Raw genomic sequence first — 11,353 nt, forward strand, 5'->3', positions numbered from 1 at the left:
CACTTTTGCATTAACATGATCAAGGCTACTTATCTCGTACATGCCACTTTTCGTTTGAGGTTTTTCTACCATTGTTCGGTCGCTTCCCCACTGATAATGGTTTTGAGCCATGCTTTCGATAAGTTGATAAGCATCGGCATAAGGTTTATCCATAAGCGCACCACCTGCGGCGACGTCTATTGTTAATCTTGTGTTGTACAAGAGTCCATTATAGAATGTATGAATTACTAACCAGTCCTCTAAACCATGGTGTGGATAAAGTCTCATCATGTCTTTGTATCTTTCCCATGCTTCGAAAAGAGACTCATTATCTTTCTGTTTAAATCCATTTATCTAGGCTCTCAACATAGCTGTTTTGCTTGGAGGAAAATATCGGGTAAGAAAGACTTTCTTCAACTCGTTCCATGTGGTGACTGAGTTGGAAGGAAGAGACTGAAGCCATCTTCTAGCTTTATCTCTTAACGAGAAAGGAAAAAGACGAAGTCGAATTGCCTCTGAAGTGACACCATTAGCTTTAACAGTATCAGCGTATTGAACAAATACGGATAAATGAAGGTTTGGATCCTCGGTAGGATTTCCAGAGAATTGATTCTGTTGCACTGCCTGTAGCAGCGAAGGCTTAAGTTCGAAGTTGTTTGCTTCGATTGCGGGTGGAGCAATACTCGAATGCGGCTCATCTTGCGATGGAGCGGCGTAATCTCGAAGAGCACGAGCTGGTTCTGCCATCTCGGGTATCGGTGAAGGAAGAAGATTTTTGAGGTTGGGCACTTCGATAGGAGGGAGATTGTTTGTAGCACGATATTCCCGAATTCGTCGTAAGACTCGGAGATATAGTTTAATGTCGTTGATTTGTAAGTAAAACGGCTCGCCTTGTGAGCGAGTGTGTGGCATACAAATCAACGAAAGAAGAAGAAATAAAAATTGCCTTAGTCTCTACAGCGTAACAGAAGAGTTATGATATCGACTAAATAAAAGTCCCCGGCAACGGCGCCAAAAACTTGATCGCGACTTTATGAGTCGAATTGGGGTACTAACTGCAAGTGCACAGTTCTATCACGTAGTTTTAAAAGATATCGATCCCACAGGGACTTATGAATCGATATACCATTTTCTAAGATTGCTTCGTAAAGCTAAGGCGGATGATACTTTGATTGTTCGGGGGAAAAGTAAAACTAAAACTAGATCTAAAATTAAATCTCAATTAAGCGGATATCGGTATGTAGTTCGTCGTAATTAGGGAATCAAATCTTCGTTGGTTTCTTGGTTTTAAAATAAATCTTTTCAGTAGACACTATTGATTAAAAGCCTTTTCTCAAACTCTCGCTCTGTTGAATAGACCATGACTTTAAATTAACGTAGCTATCACTTATTAGTTAAGTCCAAAATCACTTTTTGAAAACAATAGAATCTATAGAAACTCTTTTTTATAAAAATCATAACCGTTTAAACACCCTTGTCTCAAACTCTCGCTCTGTTGACTTAGATTATATAATTAAACTTAAATGCTTAACTCTCGTCCTCACATTTAACCTTTAAAAATACTTTTTGAAAAAGATTAGAATTTAATTAACTCTAAAAATTGTTTTCGCCCGGATTTAGAATTAATGTCCAATTTACACTGTCCAGTTAAAAACTCAAACTTTCGCTCTATTGCTTTTAACTTCTTTATGTCTTTTACTCTCGTACAAAAACTTTGGGATTAATGCTGTAAATTGAGGCCATAAAAAGAGTGACTTTATTTTTAAATGAAATTAAACCAACTTAGTTTCGATTCCTTCATTCCGCTTACTTTACATACCGATATCTAAATTAATTAGCCAGACATGCTAAACAGGTCTAAACAATTATCATGCTTAAATAAAACCATATCAGGCAAACAATATAAATAAACAGTAATGTAGGGCATATATAAATTAAAACAATAAATTAAAGAACCTGAGTAATTAATAGCAATCTTGAACACTCCACCACAGACCGGTTGGATTTGTTCTTGAATTCTTCAATCAGACAGGAAAATAAACGCGAAGGAATAAAATTCTAGGATCTAACGTAAGGTTAGATCTAGTAAAAGATACACAATAGTTTCCGGTGTAGAGACTATTGTGTGAAAAATTAATTTAGTGCTTAAAAGATTGACTGGAAAAGGAAATAAAAATTGCAAATAAAAGTAGAAAGTTGCAGAAAAGTGATGCTGTAAAATATGTTTGCACGGCGGAAAGTGACGGAGAGCTTCAGGGTTGGCTAAAAGCAACTATTTATATTAGTCTACTTTGTAACGGTTTCCAAAAGTACTTTCCGTAAAATGGTCTTCACGTTCCAAGGGTCAAGCGTAACAATAGGCTTCAACGTGCCTCTGTTGCGCTTCTGGAGCCTAAAATATAGGAGAGGGGTGTTACGGGCGTCACACCATATGTTACGCTCGTAACACAAGGTAGTAAGGCGTGACGCTCGTCACAGCTTGTGTGGCGATCGTCACAACTTCAGCGCTCCTGGCTTTGTGGGCTGGGCTTTTGTGGATTTTTGCTTTTCATTATCTTTTTGCACCCCTTTTCTTCCTTTTCCATTTATGCTTCAAATAAATTACCTGAGACAAATAAAAGGAAAAATACCAAGTAATATCGAATAAAGTGAAATAAATCGAAACAAATAATAATATAATTTAATTAAATCGAGTCCAAAAATGTGATATTATTTCATGTTATCAAACTCCCCCATACTTAGACCTTTGCTTGTCCTCAAGCAAGATACAGTATAGAAATCGTTTAAAAATTTAGCCAGATGAAATTTCAAAACACACATCAATTCATACTAGGTTGCAAGTAAACCTTGTTTAGGAGTAACCTGGGTTTAATCTTGACATCAACAACTACCGTTACAACCTCAGATAACCTCACCTTATGCAAACCAGTTCGAGTCATGCTATTATAACTAGCCTAGTTCCTTTATTCTTATTTCACCCGTTTTCATTCTAGCGAAATCACATTAAGCCCTTTATCGTTTCGCGCACATAATTGAGTGACCGGTTAGTGATTTTGGTCCCCTTTTGTAGCTTGAAGCTCTGGTACATAAGTTGGATAACTTCGTTATTTTAGTCTATTGCAAATTGCGGGGGATCGGACCATAGTCCGCCCTACCAAGTTCAGCACCAGATACCTGCTGAACCAACCCATAATGGATCTTTCGTATCATGCTTTTGTATGATCTGCAACCTTTAGATTAAATGATCTGGTAAGGATCACCTAACTTAATTAGTGCATTTCTTAATATATATATTTTTTTGTAATTTTGGGAATCATTCACTTATATTCATCGGCTCTCCACGTAGTTTGCTATTAAGATGGTGCTGACTTCTTGTATAAACTACTCGGGGTTACTATAAAACTAAAAGTTCAAGGAATTGGTATAATAGGTACTTTTCTGATCTAACATGTTGAGGTTTGTTTAGAGCATTGGTATGGTAATAATTTTGTCTTGATTTCACTCAAGTTTTGTAAAATAAGCAACCTTTATATTTATTGATTATGTTAAATTTTTGTTATGGCTCAAGAAAATTGAGGGGAATAGATAATGGAAATTTTTCACACTAGGGACTTAACTTAAAATAAATATATATTATAATAACTAAATTATTTATTATTATTATTTTTTTTTAGATATAATAAGGAAGGGAAATAACAATGAAAGGGAAAATAACATACTTGAAAAGGGAAGGTTGAAAGAACAAGGTTTTCCCCCCCACACTTAAATGAAACATTGCCCCCAATGTTTCAAATAAAATAAAATAAAAGAAATAGAAAAGAGAGAAAAAGCTAAAATCAATGTTGCCTGCCGCCTCGTGTTCTTGGACCTGGTGATCGCTGACGTACTTCTAAGTCGTCAAACCTGCTTAGCAACTCAGTGAACCGCTGGTCGGTTATGGCATTTCTTGCTTTCTGTTGTTGTTGCATCTGGCGCATCATTTGCATCACTTCGAGATTCTGCGCTTGCATACCATCGATAGCATCCATGATGTCATCATTGGTTGTTGGCCTTCTTCGTCGACGACGTTGTGAGGATGGCCTTTAGAATTTGAACCAGAATTTGAGTCAGATTCTGCTTCAGACGATGTAAGATCCGTCAAATGAATATTGGTTTCTTCTTCATCCTTTTCGTAGTCTTTTTCATTGTCAAGTTCATCCCATGTTGCCATGAGACTCTTTTTGAACTTGCTTCTAAATCTGTCCTTTTGATAACTTCCTTTCTTTTGCTTATTCTTTTGCACTTCTGGACAATCAACAATGAAGTGACCAGACTTTTTGCAGTTGAATCATCCCTTATAATCATCTTTATTTTCTATAGAGCTTGATCTTCTTAAGCCACTTATTCTGCCAAAGAATCTTTTGTTCTTCTTGGCCAGATACTGAAACCTTTTGATGATAAAGGCCATTTCCTCATTATCTGAATCATATGCAGAACTTCTACATGAAAAGTTTCCTCAAACTCATAGACTCGAGAAGCCTTGGCATATTTAGCAACATATTTCAAAGCAAAAGGTTTTGACTTACTAGAAGTTTCATCTTCATTAAGCTCAATCTCATGACTTAGAGGTTGCTGATAAGGCTTTTAAGACTTAATGTGTTTAAGTATTTAGCCTCCTAGATAGCTGCTACATTAGGTATGTATCTGACAAGAAGAATCCTAAGAATATTCTTGACATGATCAGATGTAGTATATCTCTTATTTTGAACCAGAATTCTAGATATAAGAAGTTGAAACCTTTAGAACATGGTTGCAATGTCTTCACCGTCCTTCATTCTGAACATGTCATATTGTCGAATAAGAAGGTTGGCCTTAGCTTCATGAACTTGTTGATTCCCTTCATAAGTAGTGCATAAGGATTTAAAAATGGTCTTAACAGTAGATTTATCAACGATCTTGATGTACTCATAATGAGGTAGAACATCAACCAAGATGCCTATAACTCTATGATGTTTTGTATAAATATTTTTCTGAGCAGGTGTGAGAGTTTTTTGGAAAACACCATTCTAACTCCATTGACTGTAATATTAATGTCATATTCTATAATATCCTAAAACTCATCATCGAGACCTATGATATGAGTATACATATTATTCTTCCATCATTTAAACTCAGTAGAGTCTCCATTGAGAGTTGGAGGTCTAGATGTATATTATTCTTTTATGAAGTGCTATAATCATGATTAATAGCAACACGTGGATGAGGAGTACCACTATCAGATTCAGAAACTCCATAAATGATTCAATATGTTTTTCTCAGGATCTTTTTTGCATAATTGTTAAGTGTTTTACACATAACGTGCTCTGATGCCAACTGAAGGTGAGAAAAACACAAGAAGATGGGTGAATCACGTTGACTTTTTCTTTATTTAAAAAACTCCTAGTCAGATTCTAAACACACGGTATATAATCTGAATCAATCAAAGGTAGGCAACAAATAAATAAATCAAGAAAGAAGAAAGACACACAGAGTTATCCCGACTCCTCTTACAACTCGAGAGTAATCCATTCCCCTTATACTTTCAAGAGATTTTCACTATAATCACATAATATACTTATATGCTTAAGCATACATGCAAAAGACTTTAAATGCTTAAGCATACAAGCAATATACTTCTATGCTCAAGCGCACATGCAAGAGACTTCAAATGCTCAAGCACACAAGCAAGATACTTCAAATGCTCAAACACTAAATAAGATACTTATAACAATTTACCTAACAGATAAAATATTGTTTGGGGTAATACACTTGATATACAATCAAAGGTGCAAACAAAATACAACTCAAGAAGAACTATCTGAGACTTAGGGATTTCTAGAATATAGAAAGGTAAGAAATCCAAAGTTAAACTTGTGCTTGTGTTTTGACAAAGTAACTACTATTTGAATGTCAATAGTTCATTGGTTATTTTTCTTCAAGTCTTCAGCTCTTTAAATATAGAAGGAAAAGAGTAGTTGAAGATTCAACACAAGAGAGTCATTGAGAAGCTTGAATAGAGACGTTGAAATGTTTCTACAAATGGTTAATGTCATTGAGAGCTTGTTTGAAATTCCTTTACTGCAAGAGGAATTATCAGTTGCATCCCGGATGACTCTATGAAGAAAATAAAGGTTAAGTCTTCACGTGACAAAGTAGGTTTAGAGGTTGACAATGACCTTTTAGAGTCGACTTCATCCTTACACTTTGGCTAGTCTTCATGTTCTAATCAACAGAGGCAGACTTCTTAAAAGTCTGGCCTTTATAGGCTGACTTTTTTAGACTCCAACCTTTGGACGTTGGCCTCTTCAGAAGTTGACTTCTCCAGAATCTGGTCTTCAACTTCTGATCTATCAAATTCTAGTCTTTAAGTTTCTCTTAAGATGTTCCTAGTCAGAACCAATACTTGGATTATTCATGAAATTTTAGTCTATGGTCATGCACACTTGAACAAATATTAGTACATCTAATTGTTCTTTAAATGCTTTGTTATCATTAAAACATAAAGGATATGGGACAAACCAATTTGTTCCAATAGAATGATCCAGTACTTGTGAGTTATGCGCAAGAATATATCGCTCTTCCAAGAATTGATTGAGTAACGTTCTAAGCCTTTCTTATGTAAATACTTTGCCAAGGACAACCTTTGCACCAACCTCAATCATAATTGTATATTAAGGCAATAAATTATCCAGAATATTCAATAATTACAAGTTAAAATAGGCAAGAAAGGAGTTGTTGATATACCAAGCAGTGTTTATAACTTGGTACATCAATTAAATTCCCAAGCTTTGGATGACATAATACTTCGAGTTAAAGAGAAATTGTAATGCTTTCCTCCAAAAGCCAACGATACGTGTGAGGCAACATTCCATAGTGACCACTGATTCATACCATAATTAACTCGTGTAGATGCAACTTCACTACATGAAGCAATTTCGAGGCCACAAAGTTGTAACTAAAGCAGAAGACATCATACTTCTCCACCGACTATATTAAGTTATTGTGAGGCTTTGGGTATTTAGATAATACATAGGAATAACTCATACGTAGTGGTGAAAATCTTTATATATGTGTTTTTGAGGAAAATTAAAGATCATTCCTCAGTCCTAAGGTTGAACTATTTATAGAGGTTTATTTGGACTAGGCTAGATATTTGGTTACCTTAGGTCCTCTACAAAAAATATGGATAAGGGGGAGTTGTCCTTCCTTATATCATGAAGAAAGCAGTTATCCTCCTCGACCCTCTCTTCTATTTGGTTATGGTGGGACATGTTATCTCCCATGTTCATGCCATTGCCCACTTACCCAATTCTCATTAGGCTTCACAAGAAAACTTGTGACTCATAAGTGGGCTTACGTTCCTTAAATTATACCACCAAAATTATATAAGTATATGTAGCGGTGTATTCATCGCTATATGATTTATTGATTAAACCATAAGCAAAGTATACAAAGAAATCGAGTCGCCACCGCACTTTTATTTATCCAAAGGATTGGCTAAAAAGCGAACAAAAGCCTAAGAAGTTTTACACATAGAAAACTAATGAAAAGATCAGAGAATCTGGGTAAGGGGTAAATTACGCAATGGGAAGGTGTTAGGCACCCATCACGTCCTAGGTACTCCTAGGGAGCCCTTTTCACACTTGTTGTATAAGAAAATTTTTATTTGTTTATGACATATTGTGCAAACATGAATGGGAAGATGGGAAAAGAATATACAAGTTATTATTTTTGTGTTTGAACGGATGAACCCGTTGCCTACGTACCTTCCATCAAAGGTAAGGATCAAAACGCCGTAGTTCGGCTAAAAGATTTCCAAAAATTAGTGAGTTCATTTTAAAACAAGAGCACTAAGGCTTTTCATTACCAATGGGAGAAAACTCAACCTGAATCAACAATCCACCATGCGAGGATGGCTTCAACATACTAGTGAGGGGTTAACCCTATAATAAGTGTGGAAGACTTACAATCAACTCACTAAGGATAAGGTAAGATTTACATCAACCACTATGGTAATTGAAACCTACAGCTAATGTATGAAAACATATCAACAATGGACAAAGCCACAAAACAATTGAATGGGTGAAGTTAATTGATTATGAGTATTCACAAAGTATGGTCAAAGTATGATTAAGATTCAATTCAAAGAAGTTTTATGAAAAGTGAAGTTGGAAAAGTCAAGGACTTAAGGTCCAGGTTTCTAATTTGAAAAGAGATGAGAATGTTTGCACAACATGTATTTACAAGTTTTAAAATCAACAAGTGAAAAGGGGTTTTGAAACAAAAGGATGCGGATGGAGGGGTGTAAAACTTCCTAGAAGTTCACCTCTTGAAATCATATAGAAGATCATTCAAGTGTGTCCTTTGGAATAAAGCAACAAAACAAGTAAGCAAATAAAAGCAAGGTGATACCGGATGCCATCAATGGACTTATACCAATCTCACAAACAAAAGCGGATATCAAATACCAATAAATGGATTTACACCAATCTCCTAAAACAAAACAATGATACCGGATGCCAATAAATGGACTTATTCCAATCTCACAAAGCAAAGACAAAACATGGATGTCAGATGCCAATCTATCTGGACTTACTCTAATCTCCAACAGATGATCATGGGAGTACAAATGCCAACAACATGGTCTTACAATTGCATCCTCACATACAACAAACAAATAGAAGGATTGAACAAAGAGGACATGAGTGGCCAATGAAATGGTCTTACACTCTATCCCTTCCAAATCATAGGATAAATGGCCAATGAATGGACTTATAGTTGATTCCTCAATGGGCAAACTCAAACAAATCACAAAGATATGAAATGATGATCATGCAATAATGAATAATTAATGATGATAAATGTACAAAGGCATGCAAGCAAACATGTACAGATGAATCAAGCAATCAATCAAACAAAGTCATTTAGCACACACTATAACCAAGCAATTAGGCTCAAGCAAAGGTTAGACTTTAAAGTCAAATGGAATGGGGTAAATGGTGCTCTTAACCTTAACATTGAGAGTTAAGGTGAAGCAGATGAAAGGATATGAGGGGTGTGCCTCATTGCTCTTATCCCTGGTCAGGGAGAGCATTGAATATCAGAAGGTGCGGGAGTTCAGAAAGTTGGAACTCTCTCCACAAGTTATTGACTCTATAGATCTTGGGTTGAGATCCACAATGCTACAAACATGTAATGTGAGCAAAGGGAAGACACACAGAATAGTAGGAGATGGACTACACATCTCTTCTATCTACCAATTGCCTTATCAAAAGGACTTTTCCTGCTTGGGGACAAAGATAAACAATCACAAACATTGCCTCTTAAGGAGGACTTCAGACAGGTGCCTGGCCAAGTAACAGGCCAGGTCTTCCAGACTACATGGAGACAAGAGATTCTACCTCAATGCTTAAGCTATCAAGCAAAGCAATAGCAAGTTCACAATGGAACTATAGCAACTAAGGTACCTGAAATCAATCCAATATAATCAGTACTCAATCACAAAGTCAAAACAGACAAGATATGAACCAACAGTCAACACAATCAAACACATGTGCAAAGCATAAACTCAAAGCAAATGAGCTAGCATCCTACAAAACAAACCAAGTTAGTCCATAACAATCAAATAAACCAAACTCAATCAACTTGAGTTGATCTCCTTAAAGCATTTGCTTCTTAACCTGAAAATCAAACTCAAACATGAGAAATAGACCACTAGGACAAGGCCTAGGGTCAAAGGAGGAGAAATAGACCAAAACAGAACATAAAAATTGATCAAAATCAAGATTAATCAAATAAGAACAAAGTCCAATTGGTCTCATGTCAAAACTATGCACCAAATCCATTTCATAAGCAAAACATGTCAAACTAGGCAAGTTGGAGTCACATTGGAGCAAACAGAATGATCACAAGCATATCAATACCAAAATGGCTCAATAAATTCCAAGAAAAATCATGCCTAAACAGAGCACATTCAATGAGCAACACACCAAAATTCATTGCATTTGGATAAGGGGAAGCAAGTCAATTAAAATCAACAAGTCAAAGCATGTTCAAACAAGCTCATACAAGGCACCAAATCATGCATCAACTTCAAGCAAGCATAAAACAGAAATGACATAAGACAAATGAACCAAATCAAAGCCATTTCAAACTTAAAGATGTCTATAATACACATGCCAAATTTCAAGTCCATCCAATAAACACCAAGAATTTCACAAATCATATGATATCATGACTCACAAAAGGTCCACAATTGGTCAAATAGAGGGAAAATTCTCAAACAAATAGAAAATGCATTCAAAAATTCCAGGAAAAATCACAAGCAAACTTAACATCCATAAGTATCAAAATGCAAAAATCCAGATCAATTCAAGTTCAATAGGCATGGCAAAGAAATTCCACAAAATGGACAAGAAATGGTGTGACATACATTGTCACACCTCCAAAGATCACATCATATCTCAACATCCAGAAATGCAAAAATAGCAAATCATATACCAAAATGACCAGGAATGAGTCTAGATTATGCATGTGAAATTTCAAGAATTTTGGATCAAGCATCAAGATTTCACAAATGAAATGGCAAGCTATGTGCAAGAAATGACATGTGAGAACAAACCCTAGGCAATTATTTTTTCCAGCCGTGCACAAATTCATTAAAAATCATCAAAAAATAGAAGACATCATAAGGATCATTGTGGAAAAAATCTCATGTTGATTGGATTATTATTGAGAGAGTTATGATTTTTTAATATGAGGAAAAAATAAAAAAAGGTGAAAGGAAGCATGTTAACATGGAAGCACAATTGAAAATAAATGCCAAAAAGCAAATATGAAGAAACGCTGGAATCCGGATTCGAACTGCGTGCGTTTTCAAATAGGGCGCCACTTAAGTGAAACACTGCGTTTCACTTAAGTGCGTGGCATGATGCTATTGGACGCATGGCTCACAAACAGAAAATTCATGCAAAACAAAGGCCAGGCAAGATCTACACACGATCTGGAAACGAAACCTAAGCATTCATCATCATCTTCATCGTGTTCATCATCATCATGAACTTTTTGTCACAGAAATGCATAAAAATTATATGGATCGAATCATCTTGCATCACACATCACTAATCCAGCCTTAATTTCAATTAATTCTAACTATATTAAGAGCATCGATCAAAACAAGTTTCAACATCCAGATTTCAAATCCACATAACTTGCTCAAAACTTAATGAAATTTCACGATTCAAATTGCAGAATGATCTACATGCTAGGATCTACAAAAGCCACATGATAATTGCAAGAATTGGAGGATTCGAGTTCTTACCTCTATGAAGATGCAGCAGCTAATTTGTTGGATTCC

At 35.7% G+C, this 11,353-nt stretch overlaps 1 non-coding gene across 1 annotated transcript; it reads left to right on the forward strand.

Moving 5' to 3' along the window:
• The first annotated feature begins 241 nt into the window (after positions 1–241).
• On the forward strand, positions 242–348 carry LOC127108539 (small nucleolar RNA R71). The gene has a single exon (XR_007796070.1). It is a non-coding gene; the product is annotated as a small nucleolar RNA R71 (small nucleolar RNA).
• Positions 349–11,353: the final 11,005 nt, after the last annotated feature.

Source organism: Lathyrus oleraceus, chromosome 7, assembly GCF_024323335.1.
Source record: "Lathyrus oleraceus cultivar Zhongwan6 chromosome 7, CAAS_Psat_ZW6_1.0, whole genome shotgun sequence".
NCBI classification, from domain to species: domain Eukaryota; kingdom Viridiplantae; phylum Streptophyta; class Magnoliopsida; order Fabales; family Fabaceae; genus Lathyrus; species Lathyrus oleraceus.